We start from the raw sequence: 13,878 nt of genomic DNA on the forward strand, positions 1-13,878 counted from the left end.
TTATTTGGTAAGTTAAGGAAGAAAGAGACAAGCTGGATAATGTTTTTGTTTGAAACTTATGTTTCTTAGCTTCTGCCTGAGGACTCTGGATTATCTTGAATTAAATGCCTACAGTACTAACACTAATATCCCACCTCTTATCCTAGGTCACAAATATTTTGCTGAGCAACGATCTAACTGCCAATGTCAGAGGAACCATTATTTTCTCAGTGCTCTAGAGAGCTACTTGATTGTTTTCAAACTGGAAACCTCGAACAAAGGATTGGGATTAGCTTCTACAACATATACAAATAAATGGACACCACCTTGGCCCCCAGGGATGGTAATTCAAAGATGAAGTCTTCCTCTTCACGTCTATGGTCAACAGTGATCAACTTTCAAATTTCTTCTTTTTTAATTTTTTATTATTTAAAAATTTTTTTAACATTTATTTATTTTTGAGACAGAGAGAGACAGAGCACAAGCTGGGGAGGGGCAGAGAGAGAGGGAGACACAGAATCTGAAACAGGCTCCAGGCTCTGAGCTGTCAGCACAGAGCCTGATGTGGGGCTTGAACCCACAGACCACGAGATCATGACCTGAGCCAAAGTCAGACACTTAACCAACTGAGCCACCCAGGTGTCCCTCAACTTTCTTTTTTGAAAAGAAGATACATGTACCTGGTTCAAAACTATACTGTTAGGGCTACAGCTCATTGGTCTTTGGTTCCTCTCAATGCCTGCCATATTATCTCGTATACAGTAGGTGCCGCATAAGTGTTTATTGACTGGGTGGATGAGTGAGTGCGATTAAGAAGTTGTGGGAGACAGAGGAAGAAGTGGTTTCATTTGAACGGGGCAGCACACATTTTGCCTGAGATGCATGGGCTTCAAGGGAGCCCAGACAGAACTCCCAGACCAGTTGCACATTGGACCACGACTTTATATAGAGATCTGTACTAAAAGCAGTGGCATCGGGGGCACCTGGTTGGCTTAGTTAGATGAGCATGCTACTCTTGATCTTGGGGGTCATAAATTCAAGCCCTGCATTGGGTGCAGAGATGACTTAAATAAATAAATACTTTTTCTTTAATCTTAAAAAAAAAAAAGCAGCAGCATTAGACTCTTTTGGGTGGAGCACTACCTCAGACTATGTACCCTCCAGAGTCATTTTGCTACAAGCAATACTCACTGGTTCTGGTTAACTGAAGCATCAAAGGGATTTATTGAAATAGTACTGAGCTCAGACAATCAATGGACAGGCAGGAGAACCAGGTAGGCGTGAAGGGAGAATGGGGGCCAGACCCACAGAGGAAAGCATGCTCTAGGAAAAGTGGTGCTTCTGGACCTTGGCAGTGGACTGAGGATGGTTGCTATAGCTGGCCCAGCCATCGTTGCTGCCACCAGACACTGAATGCCACCACTACCAGAATAAGTTTTATATGCTGCCTGCTTCTCTTGGCTCCTATCTCTAGAATCACAATCCAGGCAGGATTGGCTGATCAGTCGTGCCTGAGTCCCAAGCAGTCAGCAATCAGAGAAAACTGATAACAGAGCCTTTTGGCTTCCATTAGACACAGGGCCCTGCCTCACACAGTGGTCTGTTCTCCAAACTTACAAAGGCAAGTTGTAGGCTGGGCAATCAGGAAAATGACAAATGTCCGCTACGCAGTTGTGTTCTAATAATTTGTAGCCCCAAAGGGAAAGAATTAAAGAGTACAATCTGTATGAAGTGCTGTATAATACAGCATCTGAGCTGAACTCTCAAAGCCAGTCAGTGTGGTTATTATACTTATTACCCAACTTTCTATATTTAAAAAATTTTTTAAACTAAGCTCTACACCCAATGTGTGGTTTAAACTCATGACCCCACAATCAAGAGTTAATGCTCTAACCGACTGAGCCAGCCAGGCGACCTTACCCAGCCATTTAAAATTTCATCCATCCGGGGCACCTGGGTGTCTCAGTCGGTTCGGCGTCCCACTTTGGCTCAGGTCATGATCCCATGGTCCGTGAGTTCAGGCCCCGCGTCAGGCTCTGGGCTGACAGCTCAGAGCCTGGAGCCTGCTTCGGATTCAGTGTCTCCCTCTCTCTCTGCCCCTCTCCCACTTGCACTCTGTCTCTCTCTCAAAAATAAATAAACATCTAAAAAAAATTAAAGTAAATAAATAAAATTTCATCCATCAAAGAACTTCTTTATAACACCAGTATTTTCTTCCCAAGCCTTTCCATCTCTTTCTATGTGGAATCCTTAATAATTGCACAGCTAAGCACAGAAAGGTTGAGAAGAGGTAAATGATGCCAAATGTGTACTTAGCAGCACAATAGGGGCAGTGCCATGAGCCTAATGAATCTGATGTGTTTTTCTGAGTTTTTTTTTTTAAACTGCTTACCTCTTTTAGAGTCTCAGTCTTGAGATTGTACCGATTTTTTTCATCCATCTTTGTTAAATCTACCACTCCAATTTCTACAGTAAAACTAAAAATAGGTAGAGGGGCACCTGGGTGGCTCAGTAGGTTAAGCATTCAATTTCGGCTCAGGTCATGATCTCGCAGTTCGTGGGTTTGAGCCCCACGTTGGGCTTTGTGCTGACGGCCCAGAGGTCGGAGCCTGTTTCAGATTCTGTGTCTCCCTCTCTCTCTGCCCTCCCCCCCAAAGATAAATAAACATTTAAAAAATTAATTTAAGAAATAGGTGCAAAAAATAGGCTACTTACTGAATGCCTACTATATGTTAGAAATTTCTTTTGGATAATCTTTAATCCTGACAATCACCCTATATGATTTGCATTTTATTTGCATTTTATAATTGCAGAAACAGAGACTCAGAAAGATTAACCCATCCAAGGTTACATAGGTGGCAAGTCTACCCGGTCTACCGGCTACACCATTCTGTTTCTCAGATGGCTGCTTTTTCCAAAGATTCTCATCGCCATTAAAAAAAAAATTCTAACGGGGCACCTGGGTGGCTCAGTCAGTTAATCATCCGACTTCAGCTCAGGACATGATCTTACAGTTCATGAATTGAGCCCCATGTATTGGGCTCTGTGCTGACAGCTCAGAGTCTGGAGCCTGCTTCAGATTCCGCATCTCCCTCTCTCTCTGCCCCTCCCCCACTCATGCTCTGTCTTTAAAAAATAAATAAATGTTAAAAAATTTTTTTTAATTCTACTAAGCCTGAATGTAATTATTTCTTCTAGCTCTGGAGATATTAAATCATCAGAAAGACAAGTCAAGAAATTATTAGCTACTGTGTCCTTAGCAGAATTAAACTTTTATCACATTAACAGGCTAGTTTAATAACCTCATTACAAACGTATAAAAAATGTTATAACAAGAGTGTCTGCTTTATTGAGCCCATAGTATCAGCCAGTTACTATGCTAGTTAGCCCGAAAAGATGAGTTTAACCATGCTCTTTTTTTTATTAATGAGAAACCTGAGATTTTCAAAGACAGAAACTCACCAGGTGCCTCGCTGCTCTGCTCAGAAGGGGCGGACCTGGGACTACAGCCCCAGCAGCAGGGACTCAGAAGCCTCCTTTGGTCCGGCATGTCACACCCTTCCTGGGCCACTTCTATAATCTGTACTGAGAAACACCACTTAGCATCTCTTCTGTTTCTTTCTCCTCTTGGTTTCCAGTGGCTTCCATCTGTGTTCCTCGCATGTCGTAGGTATAATCACACTTCTAAAGATGGAGCGCTTCCCTTCCAAGTTTCCCAGCTCCCTCTTTCCATGGGCAAGGGTACAATCTTCTTTTTTTCCCCCCCAATGTTTATTCTTTACTTTTGAGAGAAAGGAAGAGGGAGGGGCGAGGCGAGGGGTGGGGAGAGAATCCCAAGCAGGCTCCATGCTCAGCACACGAGCCCTACGGGGTGGGGGTGGGGTGGCACTTGATCCCCGTAGGGCTCTTGTGCTGAGCATGGAACCTGCTTGGGATTCTCTCCCCACCCCTCGCCTCACCACTCCTTCTTCCTCTCTCTCGAAAGTAAAGAAAGTGAAAGTTTTTGTGAAAACTTAGTTTTGAAATTTAGGAGATACCCTCTAAGTCTACTTTGCTGGGATTCCATCACTGAATAAGTCTCTCAGTTCTAGAAATTGGCTCTAACACCTTACAATCATGACTCCTTAGCCCTACTTGGGGAACCTTGCATTTACCACACCCTACTCCTTGCACTACTCAGTACTCGTTTGGTTTCAGTGCCAGAATTCCAACTCATCCAGGAATTATAATGTTCATTAGAGACATCTGTAGAGAAAAGACCATCTCTGCCTATGTGTCTCTTCAAGAGAACAAGCCCTCCTGGGGCGCCTGTGTGGCTCAATCAGTTAAGTGTCCAACTTTGGCTCGGGTCATGCTCTCACACTTGTGGGGTCAAGCCCCACATAAAGCTCTGTGCTGAAAATACAGAGCCCAGGGCCTGCTTCAGGTTTTGTGTCTTCCTCTCTCCCTCTGCCCCTCCTCTGCTTGTGTCTTCTCTCTCTCTCTCTCATAAATAAACATTTAAAAAATATGCAACTACTTTGTATTTTCAGAAAATGCAATCACTTCATTATAACTGGATTGAATGCCATACATCAGAGTATGTGGTGACAGCTGTGGGCAGATGCCACGTGCTGGAAGGCACATATGTCATGCTAAAGAATTTAAACCATGTCTGTAGGCAATGCGAGAGTCATTAAGCAATGGGGACAGCATCATATTATTTGAATTTTAAAAACATCATCTAAGGAAACATGGATCCCAGAAGAATCTAAGGCTGAAGGTTGGGAGACTAGTTTGCAAGTTGTGGTATTCCGCCTGGGCGAGATAATAAGCAATCAAGTTAAGGCTGCAGTAATGGTGAAGTAGAGAATGAAAGAATACAGGTAAAATGTTGAAGAAATATCTGATGCCCTACAGGATATGAGAGGACGGAGGGCGTCGGCTTATGCTGAGATTTCTGTCTTGGGCAACTAGGTGTATGGTGGGAACCTTCACTGGAGAAAGGGCATCCCAGAGAAGGAACGAGTTTGGGGCAATGGTTGGGAGGGAAGTAATGAGATCACTTTTAAACCAGTTGACACCCAGAGCATATCCTAGTGAAGATGTCCAGTGGGAAGATGGATGTTAGGTTCTGGGAGAGGGAAATTGGGATTGATAATCCAGATTTGGAGGTCACTGGCAAACCTGTGGTATATGAAGCTGTACGAATGAATGAGGTCAGCCTGGGAAAACAGGACAGACATGAAGAAAAGAAGACCAAGGACAAAGACCCGTGAGCACAATTAAGGGACAGACAGAGAAAGGGAAGCTGGCAAAAAAGCTAGGCGAGGGCAGTCAGACAGTGGGGAGGTGAACCAGCCTTTTATTATTATACTTCCTTATGGACAATTTCTTTCAACTGTTGTGGTTCAGTCTGGTCCCACACCACCAAGGCAAACTGCAGTTAAAATTTTTGGCCAGTACTTGGAGTGCCTGGGTGGCTCAGTTGGTTAAGTGTTCAACTTCAGCTTAGGTCATGATCTCACGGTTCGGTTCGTGGGTTCAAGCCCCGCATCTGACTCTGTGCTGATAGCTCAGCACAAAGCCCTGCTTTGGATTCTGTGTCCCCGGTCTCTCTGTTCCTTCCCCTCTCTCTCTCTCTCAAAAGTAAACATTAAAAAAATTTTTTAAAAATATTTGGCCAGTATCCTTTCAAGTATTGTTTCAATTATTTTGTTTTATTTTATTTTATTTTGTTTTTTTTTTACTGTTTCAATTATTTTAATATCTGATTTTTAATTATTGGCTTCTAGTCGAAAGTCCCCCAGGTCAATGCAATGCTTTGCATGAGGAAAAAAAAAGTCTGGTGAGAAAGGGAAACTGATTCTCCCGCAATATGCATTCTGTGTCCTGTAATACAGCCTCAAGGGCTTGTTGCTACAGATTTAGGGATCTGCAATTATGTGGCCAAGGCTGTAAATAATTTGTAAGACTGTAAATTGATAAAACCTTTGTGACTCAGCAATTTCACTTCTGTTTCCTATAGAAATGCATGGGTAAGAGCACAAAGACACATGCGTAAGGTTGTTTATTGTGACTTAAAAAAAATCAAAGTAGGGGCACTTGGGTGGCTTAGTCAGTTCAGGTCATGATTCTGGGGTTTTGGGATCAAACCCCACATAGGGCTCCATGCTGAGTATGGAGCCTGCTTAAGAGTCTCTCTTTCTCCCTTCTGCCCTTCCCTTGCTTGCACTCTTCCTCTCTCTAAAAAAAAGTTAAAAAGTTAAACAAGCTTTAAAAAAATCAAAGTAAAGAGCTAGAAATAGCCCAAATGACTGTCAGTAGGAGATAGTTAAATTCCAGAGTGTCTACACCGTGGAGTATTGTGCAGCCAATATGAAAAGAATAGGTTTATCTATAGACATGGACCTGTAAAGATATCCATGTTATAAATACTGTTGTAGATGTTGTTATATTAACTGGGGGAAAAACTGGTTTCAGAGCCATATGCTTAACATGTATATAGGTAAGTCTATATAGTGCATGCATATACATAATCCATTAGTCATTCAACAGATGCTATTGAGTCGGGCACTGTCCAAGTGTGAACAAGACAGAAAAAGTTCCTGTCCCCATGAGCAAATGTGCTAGGGAACGAGGTTAAGTCAAAAAGAGTAGAAGAACAAATATATAAATTTAGATACTAATAAGTGCTATAAAAAAAAAATAAAGTAGGATAAAGACCTGATGAGTAGCTAGGTGTGGTGAGGGGGCGTGGGTAAGTGGTTATTTTAAATCAGTTGGTCAGGAACTGTTTCTCAGGAGAGAACGTCTTCGCAGTAATCTGAATGAAGTATGTGAGTCCAGAAAGAGATTTATTTTAAGGAACTGATTTCTGTGATTGTGGAAGCTTAGTAAGTCCGAACTCTGCAGCATAGGCAGCAGGCTGGGGACCCAGGGAAGAGTCGCAGTTTGAGACCAAAGGCTGTCGTGGGCAGAATTCCTTTTTGCCTGGGGGAGGCCAGTCTTTGTTCTATGAAGGCCTTCAGTTCATTGGATGATGCCCACCCACATTGTGCTTTACCCGAAGTTCACCTATCTAAATGTTAGCCTTATGTGAAAAACACCTTCACAGAAACATTCAGAATAATGTTTGACCAAATTTCTGGGGCACGATGGCCCAGCCCGCTGAGTTAACACATGCAATTAGCCATCACTGGGGCGCCTGGGCGGCTCAGTCAGTTAAGTGTTGGGCTACTGATTTTGGCTCAGGTCGTGATCTTCGTTTGGGAGTTCCAGTCCGAGTCAGGCTCTGCCCTGCTGGTGAAGAGCCTGTTTGGGATTCTCTCTCTCTCCCTCTCTCTCCGTCCTTCCCCCGCCTCAAAATAAATAAATAAACTTAAAAAAATTAAGCATCACAAGTCCATCCTACCTCAACTTGGCATCATATGCATCTCCTTAAATCATACTTAGTCTCTGAATAAATAACAAAGTCACACTTCCATGGAACGTGATAAAACTGTCCTGCGTACAACTGAAAACAAAAACACGCTCTTTTCTCCAGAAGAGGATACAAAGTCTTGGGTAATGTTGATATTTCTGCTTAATAAGCTCTAACTGCTGTCTGCCATGTGAGAATACAACAAGGCTGCAACCCAGAAGAGGGCTCTCACCAGAACTTGACAATGACGACACCCTACTCTCAGACTCTCAGCTCCCAGAACTGTGAGAAAATCAATTTCTGTTTTTTAAGCCACCCAGTCTATAGTATTTTTGTTAGTTATTACTCGATATTTGTTAGTATGGCATATTTGTTTTCTTCCCTTGCTTATCCCTTTATCATGTAAAGTACATAAGATACATTGACTTTATATTGTTGCATTCAAGTATTGGTAACAAAAATGCAGTGTTTGATCTTGTTCAGAAAACACCATAGGTTTGCTCAAACTCCTGACAATTGCTTAGCTCCTCAAGTGTTATTCTAATTTTCCCTGACTCCCGCTGTTTCCTGGACATTTAACATTTGCCTGTTCAGATCCCGCTAGGTAAATCTGGTCATGCATTACGCTAGGCCACAGTAACAGAAAATGACTAAATCCACAAGGTGGCAGTATTGTATAACTATTGAAAACCATGAGGCAGCATGGGGTGGGCACGTACCATTCTGAAGCATATTCTGTGATCTATTAAATGAATGTATGTTATTGTAACTTCACGGAATCTTGAAATAAACGAGCAGTGTGTTTTACAGTTCTGAGATGCTGAGACTGGAGGGGAAAAAAACAGGATTTTTAGAATCAGAAAAGTCTCAGTTCAAGTATAAGACACACCCCTGGCCTACTTAGTGCACGTAAGCAAGTTAACGGAGATCTCTGTGCTCAGCTACCCTATCTAAAAAATTAAAATGGAGGGGCGACTGGGTGGCTTAGTCGGTTAAGCGTCCGACTTTCAACTTTCGCTCAGGTCATGATCTCACGGTTCGTGGGTTCGAGCCCCGCGTCGGGCTCTGTGCTGACTGCCAGCTCAGAGCCTGGAGCCTGTTTCAGAGTCTGTGTCTCCCTGTCTCTCTGACCCTCCCCTGCTCACGCTGTCTCTCTCTCTCCTAGAAATAAATAAAACATTTTAAAAAATTAAAATGGAGTGCGTGGGTGGCTCAGTTGGCTAATGTTTCAATCTTGATATCAGCTCAGATCATGATCTCATAGGATTGTGAGTTCAAGCCCCACAGCAGGCGACACACCATGCATAGACTGCTTGGGAATCTCTCTCCCTTTCTCTCTGCCCATCAGCTGCTTGTGCTCTTTCTCTCTCAAAATAAACAAAACATTTTTAAAAATTAAAATAAAAATTTAAAACAATGGGGGCACCTGGCTGGTTCAGTTGGTAAAGTGTGTGACTCTTGATCTCAGGGTCCTTAGTTCAAGCCCTATGTTGGGCATAGAACTTATTTTTTAAAAATTAAAATTTAGGGACACCTGGGTGGCTCAGTCAATCGATCTTCTGACTCTTGGTTTCAGCTCAGGACATGATCTCGTGGGTCGTGAGTTTGAGCCCCGTGTCAGGCTCCATGCTGCCAGTGGGGAGCATGCTTGGGATTCTCTCACTCCTCTCTCTCTCTGCCCCTCCTCCTTTCACACACATGTGCACACAAGCACTTTCTCTCTCCCTCTCAAAATAAATAAATAAAACTTTTTTTAAAAACTCATGCAAAGTGTTTAAAAAATTAAAAATTAAAACAATGAAATTACTTTCGCCGTGAAATCTTTTTTTTATGACATAATTCAGGTAAGAATACTACTGTATAAAATTTCTTATAAATATGAAATGTAATTATTATCTTAGCATTGGAAAATCAATCAGGGTAGATAGATATCACCTGAAAATTCAGTATCTTCAAATTGGCTAGAAAAAAGTTTCTGAGGCTTTTACAATAGCCCAGAGTATCTGATTTCTGCTTCCTGTGACACATCTTAGCCTATGGTGACCTTGTCAGAAGTAATCATCTACATAAAGAGATCAGATGTGGTACTGTCACAGTTATTACACTTTTCTAATTTTTGGCTTTGGACTGTAACTGTGAAGTTCCTATTTCAGCTGAGAGCCTATCTCCTTCCACCAGGAAGGTTAGAAAAAGTCACCTCTGGCTTGAATTACCTAATAATAACAGCAGCAGGGTATATTTGTATGAGGTTTATGGCTTAAACAAAGTGCTTCTACATATCCAATTTCAACTAGGGCAGAAGCTATGGCAATCAATGATACAGTGTGAGACAAGAAAGTATAAGCTAGGAAGGTCAATAGGACTTGAAATTCTTTTTTTTTTTTTTAAAGTTTATTTAATTATTTTGAGAGGGAGTACGGGAGGGGCAGAAAGAGAGGGAGAGAGAGAATCCCAAGTAGGCTCCTTGCTCAGCGCAGAGACTGTCTCAAAACTATGAGATCACGACCTAAGCTGAAATGGAGAGTCAGACACTTAACCAGCTGGGTCACCCAGGCGCCCCAGGATTTGAAATTCTAAGCAGCAAAAGAAAACATAAAATATTTGTGTCTCAGTTGGAAGAGCATATGGTGGTTGATCTCCGGGGTGTGAGTTGGAGCCCCACCTTAGGAGTAGAGATTACTTAAACAACCAAACAAACTTAAATATATATATACATACATATGTATATAGACTTACATATGTATGTATATATATATATAAGTCTCACGTAGATTGGAAGGAGGCAGAAGATGAGTAGAAAGGGTCTTATATCTATCATTTGTCTAGCAGAGAGAACACGGAAAAGAAACAGCCATAGGAGTTCCGATCAGGTTCAGGGTCCAACAGGAAGTAAGAAGGGGCTGAAAAGTCTGGTAGATAGATAGATTTAAATAGGTCAGTTGGCTTGAGAATCTGAAAGGGAAAGAAGCAAAAGAAATTAACACTGGCGAGGCAGGAGTAAACAGTGTTGTCTAAGAGGAAGCGCTGTTGGGGACAGGAGGATGGAGGTAAATAACTAAGATCAGGTAGCCAGGATCAAGGAATCAGCCAGACAGCCAGGGACTCCTGAGCATGGAGGGGATGAGTATCAGCCCTCAGAAGTGTGGGAGTTCCGGCTCAGCTGGAAGGCAGAACCCAGACCCAAGCTACAGAACTTCAACACTGAGAGATCAATTGAGCAGCAGATGGCCTGGGCCGACCAGCTCCAGGGGTATGATTTGAGTCAAACTTGGATCTACTGAGGTGGTGACTACTAACTGCTCCCGATTTAGATGTAGAGCAGGCTCCTAGGTCTGGACAGGACATGCTAACTGTGAGAGCAAACAGGCATACATCACAGAACGGTGGTTTTGATTGTGAGGCGTTCTCAAAGGCCAGTGGTGGTGGATAAGTCGCCATACCTCTCCAGAGCCTCACCCTCCGCACACACAAGACGAATGTAACAACAGATCCTCTAGTTCAGGTCATGAAAAAGCACAAGTTAATGCATCACCAAATACTTGATGAACTGTAAAGGGCTATGTAAATATAATTTGACTTGTCTCTCTTTGTGGATTAGGGCCCTGTGATCCAGAGTTCTTTTTTCCGCCCCTGGCTCTGCTCACTGCAGAAAGACTTTTGGTGGCAGCACTGGGCGTGACCAGGATCAAATGGAGCAGCTACGCCCTTTTCTGTGATCAGTATCAGGACTTCCTGGCACTAGCATGGGGAGTTGGGAGTTAACAGGATGTGTTTCAGGACCGCTCTCCTCAGGAATGGCAACTCAAGCATCTTCCAAATTTAGTCTCACAAAGAAGAGTAGATTACTATAGTGAGTAATAATGAGTCACTGGGAGAACAGTTTCATGCCCTTGCTAATGAACAATGCAGAGGAAGAGAAGAGAGGGGCTGAGAAAAGGAAGGGACACAAATGGCAGAAAACTCCACAACACAAAATGCTTGCAAACAAAAATGGCCAACACAAATATCCCCGAATGTGACGCATAACAGCACATTTCCAGGAATTAATGGTTCGTGTGATTAAAAGAGAACATTTTAAATAGAAGTTGATTATGGAAATATTGCCAGGTCAGACCAACTGACCCAAACAATACAACTCAGATATGATGGGGAACATAGGAGAAATTCGGGCATTTCATCATTTCAAGGTCTGCTGTTAGTATGGTTTTCAATGAGTCCAGGGACCATCACCGATTTGAATTTCCTCCCTGTCAGGACATATCTCTGGCATTTAAATATGACACTGCAGAATGTTCATTGCAGACAAATGAGTTAAAGCCTCAGGCATTATTTCAAAGCAACCGAGGGGAAGGGGAGGGGCTAGTGGAAGCAGTATTTTAAGAAGACAGGAAACAAGCTTTGCTTGATTTTCACTGTTGAATCTCATTCCTTGCCAAGAATAAGGCCGTGTTGAAGAGTAAAATCATTTCATGATTTCCTTCTATGAGAATCGAAGTAAGGATTTTTTCAGACTCAAAAATAAAAAACCGACAGAGGTCATTTCACTGAGGCCCCTCCGCTACCTCTAGGAAGAGCTGTACCTAAACCTAAGATTCAATTATTGCCTTTCTTAAAATACATTAGAAAGAAGATATTTCCCAGTCTGTGATTTGGAGTCCCCTCTAATTTCTAACTACTGTATATATCTATTGCTGTGTTTCACTGTAGAGAGGCTTATTTTCCTTGGGGCACTTGGGTTGCTCAGTCAGTTAAGCGTCCAACTTCGGCTCAGGTCATGATCTCACCGCTCATGGATTCGAGCCCTGTGTCGGACTCTGTGCTGACAGCTCAGAGCCTGGAGCCTGTTTCAGATTCTGTATCTCCCTCTCTCTCACACCCTCTCCTGCTCAAGCTGTCTCTCTCTGTCTCTCAGAAATAAATAAAATATTAAAGAAAATTTTAAAAAAAGAGAGAGAGAAGCTGATTTTCCTGACAAGTGTTAAGGAACACGGTTAAGAACCTGCCCAGTAGAATTTGTATCTATTATCTGAATTTTAAGAAGTTATAAAAGAGAGGGTATGTTTATTCCCTTTTTCTACTTCAAAAGATAGAAGTCATTTTCGGTAGATAGCACAATGTGTAAAGCTAGAAAGCACCTTAGAATCTGATTTCTCTTTTAAAAGATTACAAGCTTGAAGCCTAGAAAACATTTAAGGTAGAGTCACAACTAAAATTCAGATTTTAATGACTACTTAGGTAAGGATACATTTCCTCACATCATTTAACCTAGTCATCAAATACCCAAATAAAAGGGTACTTTTGTTTCTCCCCTCCCACCCAAGCGTTTTAATAAAATTTTGTTCATTATTTATTAATTTTTTTTTTTATTTGAGAGAGAGAGAGAAAACACACGCGAGCAAGCCAGCAGGTGTGAATACAGGAAAGGGAGGGACAGAATCTCTGTGCTAAATTCAGAGCCTGATGCGGGGCTCAATCCCATGACCCTGGGATCATGACCTGATGGGAAATCACGAGTGGAATGCTCTGCGTACTGAGCCACCCAGGCGCCTTGACTATGTTTTAAGAATAAAACTAATTTCCATCGCTCTAATATTGTTTCCATAGGGTTTTGCTTAAAGTTAGGAAAACTTACAGGTCCACCACTCTAAATGTAGATGGCAACAATTTACCTAAAATTTACCTAAAACGGTGAAAAACGACACGCTTTCATTGAACAAAATACACTGAGATCCTAGTTCACGCATTTAAACATGTCTGCAGTAAACTCTGGGTTAATCTAAATTTTAGAACACTAATAAGTTGAATTCTCCCCCATCTCTAAGACTTTGCACACTTATTTTTGTGGGAATACTTGAGCTCATATGAAATATGGGAGATTGGAACACATAAGAGATTATTCTGGTTTTCCTCTTTTGTTTACTGCAGTCTTTTTAAAAAAATTTTTTTTAAATGTTTTATTCATTTCTGGGAGAGAGAGAGAGACAGCATGAGCAGGGGAGGGTCAGAAAGAGAGGGAGACACAGAATCTGAAACAGGCTCCAGGCTCTGAGCTGGCTGTCAGCACAAGAGCTGGACGCGGGGCTCGAACCCACAAACCGTGAGATCATGACCTGAGCCGAAGTCGGACGCTTAACCAACTGAGCCACCCAGGCGCCCCTTGTTTACTGCAGTCTTGATTTCCAGAGGCCTTTGACTTCATTCTTTTTTACAGGAAACTAATCGTCCCCCCTCCTTCAACTAAATCTAAATATCTGTAGAATGCAATTGCTTCGCTAATGGCCAACAAATGTGTCTAGCTAGCTGTGTCCATAATAGGGCCATTTTCAATTGCATGAGCACATCCTTGTAAACCACAGACTTGCAAAATTCTTGAGATTTTAAAATGGGTGGGGAAGAGAACAGGAGAGTTGCAAAGAAATCTTCTAATTAAGTTTATTAGGCTTTACAACAACAAGTCGTCAGGCAAAATACCCTAACAACCTCTTTTAAGGATAGGC

This window comes from Hyaena hyaena, unplaced genomic scaffold (assembly GCF_003009895.1).
Source record: "Hyaena hyaena isolate Hyena2069 unplaced genomic scaffold, ASM300989v1 scaffold_157, whole genome shotgun sequence".
NCBI classification, from domain to species: domain Eukaryota; kingdom Metazoa; phylum Chordata; class Mammalia; order Carnivora; family Hyaenidae; genus Hyaena; species Hyaena hyaena.